This window comes from Tubulanus polymorphus, chromosome 7, assembly GCF_964204645.1.
Source record: "Tubulanus polymorphus chromosome 7, tnTubPoly1.2, whole genome shotgun sequence".
Classification (NCBI taxonomy): Eukaryota; Metazoa; Nemertea; class Palaeonemertea; order Tubulaniformes; family Tubulanidae; genus Tubulanus; species Tubulanus polymorphus.
This window is the reverse complement of record NC_134031.1, coordinates 8410776-8424794: the sequence shown is the minus strand read 5'-3', so window position 1 is coordinate 8424794 and position 14019 is coordinate 8410776. Positions and strand designations below refer to the sequence as shown.

At 37.0% G+C, this 14019-nt stretch overlaps 1 protein-coding gene across 1 annotated transcript in view; it reads left to right on the top strand.

Moving 5' to 3' along the window:
* The window catches only part of LOC141908894 (large subunit GTPase 1 homolog), a 49917-nt gene that overhangs the window by 24667 nt on the left and 11231 nt on the right, over positions 1 to 14019 (top strand). The gene's annotated exons all lie outside the window — the stretch shown is intronic.

Sequence of the window (14019 nt, the reverse complement as noted above, 5' to 3'; positions counted from 1 at the left end):
AAGTTGTAGCTCATGACATGGTCTATGATCTTGGTGAGTTTCAAGCTCATTGGTTTTTGTATATGGCCACCAGGGGCGTTGAACAATACAATAACTTAGTATTTCTATATTACATTCGTTCCTGCTGTCTGTGTTAACACACGATTTTACTATGTAAATGATATTGAGCAGGGAGTGTATATTGATAAATATAACCCACAGATTACATCATTTATAAAAAGCAAATCTGACAGGCTGGCCATTGTGCCCCTTGGGGCTCTTGTTATAACATTTCATTGGACTAGGTGCGAATTTTAAATGCTCATTGCTGGTGAGAATATAATTATTTCACATATCGCCATAGGTATTGTTTCGTTTTATACCCGGTGATTGTGTTGATCGAGATTGAAGTAAAGCGAACGTTCACTACACAAGGCCTCCGCGTGCGCGGGACGGGAGTGCTAAACATTAGACTGTGCACACAAACACACGCTCATACAGACTACTTACTATATGGAGATGCTGTAATGCTGCTTGGCGCGTGCACGTTTGATATGATAACAGGCTGAATAATCGTCGTAGCAGAAGATGAGCGTTGTGTTTTCTGTTTGATAGACTTTGTAATAAATTGTAATTTCTTGTGACCTGAAAATACTAAGCAGCAAACTGTAGGTATATAGGTTGAGGTCTGAATATTGTAGTGGTAAATTCCAGGATTGAAAACGATCTAATACTACACCCGGTGTTTTAGCTTCCACGACCATACATTGGAAGAGGTTTCGAGACTCAATATTCAGCCACCCCCTGATATGTGACATCATACGAATTTTATTTGAATATTTTTTCATATTGTGAAAAAGTTTTTTTTGAAAATATAAAATAGTTTCCAATGCATGCCTGTACCCTACGAAATTTTGGACATAGACCATAAACAAATGTTTATCTTTGGTCTTATTTGACTACAAAATAATTCTTTAAGAAAGATAAAAAACAATAAATACTTCTAGAACTTTGAAGTCACGAATTAAAAAGATTTTTTCAAGCAATGCCCTTACTCCAAACAACCTCTACCTTTCGAGGTAAACTACACTTTACCCATGGGCAATTTATTTCAACGGTGTTTTGGTCCTTGTCATCCCTAACGTTGGTATAAGCTCATCTGATAATAAAAAGCTTACCACCAACGTTTAGGTAACTAACTAAGCCGTAGGCTGAGCTTATTACTATACAAATGGAGCGAATTTGAATCACATGGTTTCCAGAGTAAAGGCTCTTTTACTGTGCAACTGAGCATATATTCATACAAATCATTCATCAGAGCATTTTCCATTCTCCAAACTCTACGTAGCAAATTTCAGAAAATTCAATTCTATTCCGCATTTAAATCAATAAGACCAAGGGAAAGGATTTATCTGAGGTATTTTTTCCTTCCAGATCCAGTCGCTGTCTGTGCTACTTTTGTATTCTACGATTGTATTGTGTAAATTATTAGGTATTGACTCTGAGCTGGGAGTGTATTTTGGCAAATTTAACCCACAGAATGCATCATCATTTGCCATTTTATGAAAAGCTGACAGGCTGGCCATAGTGCCCCTTGGGGCTCTTGTTCATTGCAATTTGTGATGGGTATTCTTTGAAAAGAGATCTTTTATACCTGAGACAGGTATTTTTGATCAGCCAATTATGACGCAATTGGTGGCCATCTTGTTGTCATCAGTAATCATTTGTAGGTGGAAAAAAGTTTTTAGCATATTTTGTTACCACAATCAATTGCAAAGTTGTAGCTCACGACATGGTCTATGATTATGGTGAGTTTCAAGGTCATTGGTTTTTTTAATATGGCCACCAGGGGGCGTTGATTTATACAATAACTTAGTATTTCGATATTATATTCGTACCTATGCGTGTTTTGTTAACGCAATCAATTGCAAAGTTATAGCTCATGTCAAGATCTATGATTGTGGTGAGTTTCGAGGTCATTAGTTATTATATATGGTCACCAGGGGGCGTTAAATAGTAGAATAACTTAGTATTTCCTTAATGTATTGGTAGAATAACTTAGTATTTCCTTAATATATTGGTACCTAGGTATATTTTGTTACCATAATCAATTGCTAAATTGTAGTTCATGACATGTTCTATGATTGTGGTGAGTTTCAAGGTTATTGGGTTTGCATATGGTCACCAGGGGGCATTGAATGACTTTTATTTTAGTATTTTTATATTATATTGGCACCGAGGCATATATTGTTATCACAACCAATTGCTAAATTGTAGCTGCTGACATGTATTATGATTTTAGTGGGTTTCAAGGTCATTGGTTTTTGTATATGGTCACCAGGGGGCGTTGAATATTAGAATTGTTAGATTGAGCATTTGAAACCACTTTCCAAGTGGGCATGGTGTCCCTGGAACCCTAGTTCATATGAGATGGTGTAATGGAATGGTCAATAGAATATGACTAAACTAGGGCAAGAAATCATCCAATATGGCCGACTGGTGGCCATCTTTAATTCTGAAATTATACATACTGTGCCTTTATCTAGCACCTGACTGAACGTGCTTAGATGCATCCGCATCTTGTTTTTTGTTTTCATACATTTTTATTTTGTTCAAGTTGAGCTCTCTACATCATAGTCACTGAAGGTTCGCCATAAGGTGTTTCGGGGTGAATTGAGCCAATCAAATTTCATGTAATAAGCATTATGACTGGTCTGCAAATACCTTGATTTGGTCAATTATTTAACTACCTAAAATTGATTATCAAAAATATTTTATGAGAATTGAAATATGCATATTTTGCTATTTGTTACCGATACATTATCTTAGTGATTTTTGGTCCTCTATGTCCTCTACTTTTCAAATCATGTCCTCTAACAACCTAAGAACTGTCCTCTAAGGTTTATAAGGAGCATTGTGAGGCCTGTTCAAGTCTTTCAAACGATGCGATAAGGCCTAAAAAGACAAATGTTTAACTCCAGTTGCTTTTAAAAAAAACATTAGGTTAATAGGTAGATAACTTTTTAGCCACTTGATACTTTCGTCTCAACGGACTTTACACTTTTGATCTGTCGGTCCATTCATCCATAGACGGAATCCAGATATTATGGGAAATTTTCTAGACGCTTCAATGGATTTTCTTGATATTTGGGTTATACATGTATCTACCTTAGACACAACCAGCCCAAAAACTGGCACTGTCAGATTCTCATTCACAAGATTACATATTATTTTATTTTTCAAGGGAAATTTTGAAGACATTCCGATAAATTATCATGATCTTTCATGTATGTTTGTATCCACCTATGGTTCATCTGCATGAGAAAAAAATTGGGTTGATTGGACACAAGATGGCTGTCCTGTGACCTTTTTTGTGCCCAAAAAGGTTATTTTTCCCTGAATTCTGTGACCTGTTGCTATGGAATTTTTCATTGAATTTGGTTATGAGTGTATGTTAGGAAGGGATCTTGCATATATCCGAAAGATCTTTCGATCAGTCAAGCATGACACAGTTGAGAGCCGTCTTTGTACTCATCAGTAGTCATATGTCGATAGAAATAGGTTTTAACGTCTAGTCGTGATATTTGATAAATGTTATCACTGTCATGAGATTCATCTCCTCATGTGAAAGTAGGGTTAACCAGACTTAAGCCCACTTGGGACTTAAGTTCAAGCAGGCTTTTGCATTCACTTTTCGTCCGTCGTCCGTCATAGTGTCCGTTCATCCGTAGTTGGAATCCAGTTACTTTGGGAAGTTTTGAAGACACTTCAATGTAATGTCTTTAAATTTGGGTTACACGTGTATCCACCGTAGAAACATCTTCAACCCAAAAACTGGCCCTATCAGATTCAAGATGGCAAACTGCCATCCATTGTTGTTCACCAAAATCGGCACTTTTAACACATTTTTCAAGTTTCCGAAGGAAATTTTGAAAGAAGTTTTGATCAATGTATCCTCCAAGCGCCCATCAGCATAAGAAAAATTGGGCCGATCGGACTCAAGATGGCCATCCTGTAACCATTTTCAAAATTGTCAATCTTGGCCTGAATTCTGAGTCCACTAGCTTCCTACTGGTTTGTCATTTTTCATTGCAATTTGTGGTGGCTATTCTATGGAAAGGTATCTTTAATACCTGAGACAGGTATTTTTAATCAGCCAATTGCCAATTATCATGCAATTGGCGGCCATCTTGGTGTCATCAGCAGAGCTGCCAACCATTCGGTTTTTCCCGGAATGGTTACGTAAATTAAAGTGAAATTACGGTGTTACGCTTTTCCAGAAATGTTACATATCTCATTTAATTTCAAAATCTGGGAAATTTTTTTGCGTAACATTTAAGTAATCATCATTTATTATGCAAATAAAAGTCGTCATATTGTTCATTTACTTACTTTTGCCGTAAATCATGCCAGAATAAATTTCTAACGATCTTTGGCGCAACACTGAACTACTTTGTGACCCGCCATTGTGAAGTTTCGTCAGCTACTGCCATCTATGTAGAATTGAAAATGGTGTTTGGTGTGCATAATTCTGTCATGTCTGATGCCGAGTTCTCTTCAGATCCATCATCTCAATCTGAGCCTAGTGACACACACGATTCTGAACTCGAGACAGAACCTACAGAAGAAGGTCCAACCAAAAAAAAACATTGATTTTGATAGATGAAATTTTGTTTTTTGTGTTTAGTTAAGGAAATTACTTATTTTTCATGAAAATTACCAGTTGAAAGGTTGGTTCCTTAGAAATTTCTGAAAATACTTAAAATTTAGATGTGTTACTTGAAAAAAAAATTCAGGGTTGACAGGTCTGCATCAGTATTCTTTCGTAGGTGAAAAAAGTTTTTCCAGATTATATTGATACCTAAGCATATTTTGCTACCACAATCAATTGGAAAGTTGTAGCTCAAAACATGTTCTATGATTGTGGTGAGTTTCAATGTCATTGGTTTTTGCATATGGCCACTATTGGGTGTTGAATAGCATAATAACTTTGTATTTCCATATTATGTTGGTAAGGAAGCATATATTGTTATCACAATGGATATCAGAATTGTAGCTGCTGACATGTTCTTTGATTGTGGTGAGTTTCAAGGTCATTGGTTTTTGTATATGGTCACCAGGGAGCGTTGATTATTGAAATTGTAAGATTGTTGAGCATTTGAAACCACTTTCCAAGTGGGTGTGGTGTCCCTGGACCCCTAGTTTGGTTATGAGCTTTTTTAAAATAAAAAAGTGGAAGTAAACTCTTATTTTTGTCGTAACCGCAAAATAAAGCATGCGCGGGTTACTGATTAAAGAGGCCTCGACGACTGGATTTCTCGAAGAAACAGCGACAAAATCCTCACAGTTGACTGCTCACCATCCGGGACAACAACCTGAATATTAAATAACAAAACGAGCATGAACCATATGATCATGAAGTTTATTACATCAACCTGATTCTCACAATGACCAGGCAAAACTGATCTGCTATTTACACCGACATTAATAATTTATTCATTCACATTTAATCAACATTTAATTTCTTCTACTGACTAGATAAAACACTTTGCATTTGATATTATAATCTGTTACTTATTTATATAAACTTAAACCTAGAACACACAGACATCAATGATAACAACAATTCATACAAATTAACAGACAATGTCTCCACCTACCAGTACGATCCAGCATAACCCGGGAGTTTCAGATCAATTAGAAAAATGCATATAATTCAATATAAATGATTCCCAAAATTATCCCAGGAACCCTCAGCTCACATGCACCACAAAATCACAGACATATATTCATAATAAATTCAAGAAGATTATGATCTTACCTGAATATTAAATAACAAAACGAGCATGAACCATATGATCATGAAGTTTATTACATCAACCTGATTCTCACAATGACCAGGCAAAACTGATCTGGTCAGCTGATATCAGGTGTTCCTCAGAGGGCAGCACAATACAACCATGAAGCAAGTTGAGCTAATAGCTGCAATGAAAATACTGGCTACCACATTTTCATATTTTACTAGGAGACGAGGGAGGGAGGTTTTTGTGTTTAAATCCAAAAATCTTTCACTGTGTAATACTGATATAAGACGAGGGTTTTTCAAGAGTCTCAATCCACAGAAGGTGGGCAGCACCAAGACATGTTCATTTGTTTATTTTCTTTATCTAAAACATCCTTAACTGCACAATTTCAAACAAATGCAGTCTAAAATGGCATATAATCTCCAGGGTCACCGGCCGGGAATATCACTAATACACAACAATCTGACGCTGGTTTCGGACTTTATTTTTGGATTACCTTTGTCAGCGATATGAAGTAGTTAGAGAGCCTGCCTGGTTTGAATTACACTATTGAGTACGAAAGGTTTGATAATCTCAATGAAGAGTATATATGATAGCTTTCACAAATCGTGATTTCTTGCATGTTTGGGTTGGAGCTTTAAGGGGCCAGGGGCACCCTAAAACTCCCAAAATTAGGCTCCAATTACACATTTGAGTACGAAGCTGAAACTTGCACACATCATTCCTTTTGGGCCACTGGTTTCGGAAAGTCAAGTCCAAGAAATTTTTTTGGGGCCATTGCGTAATAAGAAATGGGGTCATATAGGGGTCAAAGTGGGTCCAATTACAATTTTGAGTACGAGTTTGAAATTAGTGCCATTCTACTAGTTTTCATACGCTGATTTCAAATATATAACGTAAGAAATGATATTTTGGGCCACTTTCAAATAAGAAGGGGTCAAACTTTCAAAAGGTCAAAGGTCAATGAAATGTATTTCAATTACACTTTTGAGTACGAATTCGAAATTAGTGTCATTTTACTAATTTCTGTATGCTGATTTCAAATACATAATGTAAGAAATGATATTTTGGGCCATTTTCAAATAAGAAGGGGTCAAACTCTCAAAAGGTCAAAGGTCAATGAAATGTATTTCAATTACACTTTTGAGTACGAATTCGAAATTAGTGTCATTTTACTAATTTCTGTATGCTGATTTCAAATACAAAATGTAAGAAATGATATTTTGGGCCATTTTCAAATAAGAAGGAGTCAAACCCCCAAAAGGCTGAAATATTAATGACGTGTATTTTCGATTACACTTCTGAGTACGAGTTCGAAATAAGTGTCATTATACGAATTTCGATATGCTGATTTCGAATACATTATAACAAATTTGGCATTATAAAGAATTGTCTTCAATGAATTTTAGTTAGATTGAGTAAATTTGTTCTCTGGAAAATGCATGTAACACGATAAATCGTATTTTGAATCATTGGAATAAGAAGTATGCCTACACGTCAGGGGTCATACTCATAACCAACAAAGCTCACCTTGGACATAATACTTCAGTCAATTTTTCAGGCATGTTCAATTTCTTTAAAATCCTTAGAGTAGAATAAGTAAACCAACAAAACAGCTTTAAAAGAACACAAGATATATTCACAAACTCTAAATATCTGATGATAATGCTCTAATATTAAACATTTAAGATAAAATAGAACAAGTCGTATTGTATGAAATATGTGTACAAGAGAATAAAATAAATCTTAACCTCTCTTCGGACGATTTCTAAACCAAAAGACACTATGTATTTCTATAGAATTATAGTGAACAACATCATAAGTATTGTATGAAGTATGAGTACCTCGCTATTATGGTACCTAGTATGTACAACCATAAAGATCTCATTCAACCTGATAAAATCCTAATTGTCATTGTCACTGTCTGCTTCTTGTTCTGATTCTGATGAATTACACTCACTTTTTTCATCCTCAGTTTCACTATCAGTGTCTTGTGTTTCTTTCGGAACTACTGAATCTGGCATTTGTTCCCTAGAGAGCCAGATGATCTCATAGTAAGTTTCTTTTAAACCGCCAACCACACTGTGGTACCTTCACAATGATTTGTTTGTAAGCGTCATGCCACATTTTGGCTACAAATGCTGCTCTCTTTATCTTCTGTTCTAAAACTTGCGCACAAGGAGGTTGGCAGCTAGCATCAATCCCTTTTACTCGGGCAAGAGGATTATCTATACTTTTAGGTGCAAAAGCTTTCTCGAACATTGCATATCTGTGGTCGTTGATGGGAACGGATCTTCGAGACCCATAGATTGCACATGTATAGTCCTGGAGCATCTTGATGACATCATTACTCAGATCTGCATTTGCCAATGCTGATAGAGCTGTGAGGTATTGGACATCTTTCTCAAGAATACAGAACGGCCTCTTCTTACCTTTCCGAAGAAAGGCTGCTGTGTAATCACACCCAGTGTATGAATGAAAACCAGGCAACGCATCAGTGAATGGTCTACCAATTTCATCAGCTATTGCTCTCACATTGACAAATCGACGATTCCTCTTTCCTGTTGTTCCAATATCCATCCACAGGCCCGATTTAAATCGATGGACATGGTGAAGAAGGATGACCAGTATGTCAGTATCAGCAGCCCTTACTATCAAATCTCCTCTACCTTCAATACCATCAGCATGAACTGAATGCAGACATATCTTCGTATCAGCCTCTGGATGATTGCAGTATAATTCCGGGACATCTTGTTTCATGACTTTACCACCGTCAACGTAGAACCGTGAACACACTTGACCAACACCCAAGTAAACTACTTTATCTTTTAGTAAATTTCCATAATGCTGAGATGCCCATTCTTTCATCAAAAACTCTGGAAGTTGTTTCTTGAATGATTTCGACCTGAGAGCTTTGTTGAGGTCCTTTGGCCTCACCTGATCTGGACCGGTAATGACAAATACGGTATCTTCTGCGCCTCTCCGTTCATGTTCTAGCCCCTTTATCCACAGTTCCTCATACGTATCAAATACGATATCCGCACGATGAGGTGATCTAGCAAGTGCTGATACGAGAATAGATCGAGCAAGTCCACCATATGTAGGAGGTAGATTTGGGGAAAGACAATGGAGCAAGAAGTTTTCGTCAATAACTTGTGCCTTAACATCTATTGGGCAGCCATGGGTCACTTTTCCTTCAAGGATTGAAAACAGTGAGCTCTTATCAGTGTGTACCATAGTTCCATCCATGTGGCATAAAGATAATGGAACCGGTGTCAGTGGAAAGGACAACAGGTACTGTAAATCAACTTCGTGTTCAGCAGCTATAAATGCCAATCTCCCGAACATGTCTCATGTGCAGCGAAGTTCTCTTACGATAGGGTTCTGCGACAATCTGTTTTTAGCTCCTTGTTTTACAAATGTTGTGAGTTTGTTTATTTTTATAACTGCTTCGAATCTTTTCTCATCCTCGTTACATTCTTTGACAAAGTCATCATCTAACTTTTTCCCTTGATCATCGATGCCAAGAAGACACTGTGCAACCTCTTTTTGGTTTACCTTTGTCAGCGATATGAAGTTGGCATTGAGCCAATTTCATGTAAAATTGCGGTACGTTTTTTTATGTGAGCATTTGTTTCATTGGATCTCGGGTTAAACGACGTATAAACGATGCGCATGAAGACATGACGAACCTCCGTCGATGTACATGGTCAACTTTGTTAAAATTCTACGATAAACTGTTTTTGGCGGGAAAATTCTTAGCTCTCGCGTATAAAATTGCAATGACCTCGATTGGGGGGCGTTGTCTCTACGAGCGAATGTGATTGGCTGTTTTTGGGATATACGGAGAATTCCGGCGCTACTAAAATAATTATGGGAAAGCCATTGAATGGCGAACGTTTCATTGGACTAGGTGTCGTATTACGTGCAAATTTCAAATGCTCATTGCTGATGAGAATGTTATTATTATCCGCCATAGGTATTGTTTCATTTTAATACCCAGTAATTGATTTGATTGACACTGAAGTGCAAGCGAACATTCACTTACACAAGGCCTCCACGTGCGCGCAGAGCGCTGACTGTTGCATATCGTACAGTATACACTACTATAGTGATACTGTAAACGCTGCTTGCTGGCGCGTCTGATATTTCATCAGAAGATGAGCGCTATGTTTTCTGTTTGATATAATTTATAATTAATTGTAATTTCTTGTGACCTGAAAATATTAAGCTGCAAACTACAAGTATAGGTCGAGCTCTGAATATTGTAGTAGTAAATTCCAGGATTTAAAACGATCTAATACGCCGATTTCTTACTGCGCCGGTTTAGATTCCGCGGCCATACATTGGAAGAGGTTTCCAAGACTAAATATTCAGCCACCCTCTGATATGTGACATCATATGAATTTTATTTGAATATTTTTTCATATTGTGAAAAATATTTCTTTGAAAATATAAAATAGTTTCTCTGCCGCGCCTACCTGTACCCTACGAAATGTATATTTTTGGTCTTATTTGACTACAAAATAATTCTTTGAGAAAGATGAAATACAAGATAGAACTTTGAAGTCACGAATTAAAAAGATTTTTCAATGCCCTTACCCCAAACAACCTCTAGCTTTCAAGGTAAACCACACTTTGCCCATGGGCAATTTATTCAGCACTCTTACCAGTATGAATGTTTATCAAATGCTCTGGAGTATTCAGTTGAAAAGGATTGGCTGTTGATCCGATAGTTTGCATGATCTTTTGGACATCTTGGTTGTCACGCTGAAGTCTGCCTTTCGCCAGGTCGCAGTGAGAATCATTGTTCTTTGTCATGCCAGCCATTTGTAATGTTTCTCCAATTAGTGCTGCACGGCAAAACTTGGTAACTCCACCTTAACCTAGTCATCCTTGACGCAGCATCAGCATTGACTCAGGAAGACGATTAAAGTCGTTATCCGTGCGACGTATGCTGAACAATCCATCGGCCAGTAACTGCTTCAATCCAGGGTGGGTGTTTTCAATATTCATGAGGTCGAGTTGATGCTTTGCAATCCATCTGGCATAGTTATGGCGGTTTGTTGCAAAGAAAAGGTCAGTCGCTCTTGATAAACACTGTATGTATAGATCGATGTCAGATTCTCTGACTGAACGATCCAGCATTAGAAATAAATGGACATACTCTACATACTTCATACAAAACTGGGCCGTTTTGCCTAAATTTCCATTAAGAGTTTCTCCTGTAAACTTGGCATAAACATCAAACACCTTCAGAAAATCTTCTGTATTCAAAAGGTCATCCAGGGGTATGAAACTTTATCTGATTACGGAATCTACGCAACAACAATTCTCCAAAATATTGTACTTTAGTTATTGGGGAGCCATTAAGTTCCATGTCATTACAAAAGTCTATGTACCTATTATAAACAGAAAGTAGTAATTCTGGACGCTTTTCATTTATGATTTTTTGTTTAACATCGTCATATGTATTATCCAGAGGAATTTTATTGTCAATTGGTTCTACTTCTTCATCAATAGTAGGTAACTTTTTTATACGACTGAGCTTGCTGATCAGAGCAGCACGACAGCTGTGATGTACTTTTGCCTCCTTAGCGATCAAGTCGACTCCAGCGATTTTTACTGCTACAGATTGAAGATTCAATGTGCTAACTATTTGGCGGATAGTTTCCTCTGCAGATTTTGTTTGTATTTGACCAAGATACTCTCTTTTGCCCCCTGATTTCTTACACTGCTTATCACAAAATAAACAAGCGTCAGGAAAAATGCCAACAGTACTTGTAGTTTCTCGTTGACTGGTAGATGGATGGGGTGATAAACTTCGTAACAATCTTTGCTCAGGAACATTATTTTCATCCCCAGGTGACTGGGCACTTCTACTTGAAATAGCTGTGAAGTTCTTATAACACCTACTGTGATAACCACCAATAGTCGGTAAATGATGCGGCTTCTTTTCAATAGCATTATGATAAATTGAGGTATCATAGCTCCGCATATGGCGTCTCACATCAGCAGAACGATTGAATGACTGCCAAGTTGTATCAGACCATCTTTTTAAATTATCTGATGGCTTAAAGCAGATATGACATACCTCACTAGGGTCATCATTTCCTGTAAAAGAAATTTGTGAAAGTGAAACATAGTATCTAGGTACCTGAATCATGATATCATTTAACCTAGGTTGGGCCTTTAGTGAACAACAACAAATTGGGATTCTAAGTCTGAATATATTCAAATACATTTTTATTAACCAGTATTTAGGATTATGAATGATTACTCACCATTAGTGCCAGCTTCAGATGCCATAATATTTGCTATCATTTCTCAATGCCCATAGTGTGAATACACATCCTAAGAGTTCATTGTCTTAATAGGTAGCTATGTGTTTAACAAACTTCCTTGCAGTAGAAAAAAAGTGGGTCATACACGTAAAAATCAATATACTCTGGTAGGTGAATGTCTTGCACTGTTTTTCCTGATTTTCTGAACTCGTACTCAGAAGTTTAATTGAAAATACGTGTCATTGATAAACGAAGCAATCTCACACTTCGAATTATATTATACGATAGAATTAATTATTTTGAAACCACAATGTTTCGGCTGTTGACTAACAGTTAATATTTCAGCCTTTCGGGGGTTTGACCCCGTCTTATTTGAAAATGGCCCAAAATATTTCTTACATTATGTATTTGAAATCAGCATACAGAAATTAGTAAAATGACACTAATTTCGAATTCGTACTCAAAAGTGTAATTGAAATACATTTCATTGACCTTTGACCTTTTGAAAGTTTGACCCCTTCTTATTTGAAAGTGGCCCAAAATATCATTTCTTACGTTATATATTTGAAATCAGCATATGAAAACTAGTAGAATGGCACTAATTTCAAACTCGTACTCAAAATTGTAATTGGACCCACTTTGACCCCTATATGACCCCATTTCTTATTACGCAATGGCCCCAAAAAAATTTCATGGACTTGACTTTCCGAAACCAGTGGCCCAAAAGGAAAGATGTGTGCAAGTTTCAGCTTCGTACTCAAATATGTAATTGGAGCCTAATTTTGGGAGTTTTAGGGTGCCCCTGGCCCCTTAAAGCCCCGACCCAAACATGCAAGAAATCCCGATTTGTGAAAGCCATCATATACACTCTTCATTGAGATTATCAAACCTTTCGTACTCAATAGTGTAATTCAAACCAGGCAGGCTCTCCAACTAAATTTGCGGTACGTTTTTTTATGTGAGCATTTGTTTAATTCGTTCTCGGCCTAAATGACGTATAATTAATGCCATTGAACACATGGTGAACCTCCATCGATGACATGGTCAACTCAGTTAAAATTCGCCGAAAAACTTGTTTTTGGCGGGAAAATTCTTAGCTCTTGCGTATAAAATTGCAATGACCTTAATTGGGGGCGTCGTCTCTACGAGCGAATGTGATTGGGGAATTCCGGCGCTACTAAAATAATTATGGGAAAGCCAAAATGGCGAACGTTTGATTGGACTAGGTGCTGTAAACGTGCGAATTTCAAATGCTCATTGCTGGTGAAAATATAATTATTTCACATATCCGCCATAGGTATTGTTTCATATTAACACCCGGTGATTGTTTTGATTGACATCGAAGTGTAAGCGAACATTCACTAACACAAGGCCTCCACCTGCGCAAGACTGTTGCACACACTATCACGCGCTCGCACAGCTAGTACACTACTATATGGTGATGCTGTAACGCTGCTTGGCGCGTGCACGTTTGACATGAAAAAAGGCTGAATTTCAGCAGAAGATGAGCACTGTGTTTTCTGTTTGATAGACGTAATAAATTGTAATTTCTTGTGACCTGAAAATACTAAGCAGCAAACTGTAGGTATATAGGTTGAGGTCTGAATATTGTTGTGGTAAATTCCAGGATTTAAAACGCTAAAATTCTAATACGCCAATTTCTTACTGTACGGGTATTTTAGCTTCTGCAGCCATTCATCGGAAGAGGTTTCGAAGACTCAATATTCTGATTGGTGACATAATATGAATTTTATTTGAATATTTTTTCATATTGTGAAAAATATTTTTTTGAAAATATAAGATAGTTTCCCTGCTGCGCCTACGAAATTTTGGACCTGGACCGTCAACAAATGTATATCTTTGGTCTTATTTGACTACAAAATAATTCTTAAAGATAAAATACAGTGTAAACTTGTAGAATTTTGAAGTCACAAAAAAAGATTTTTCGAGCA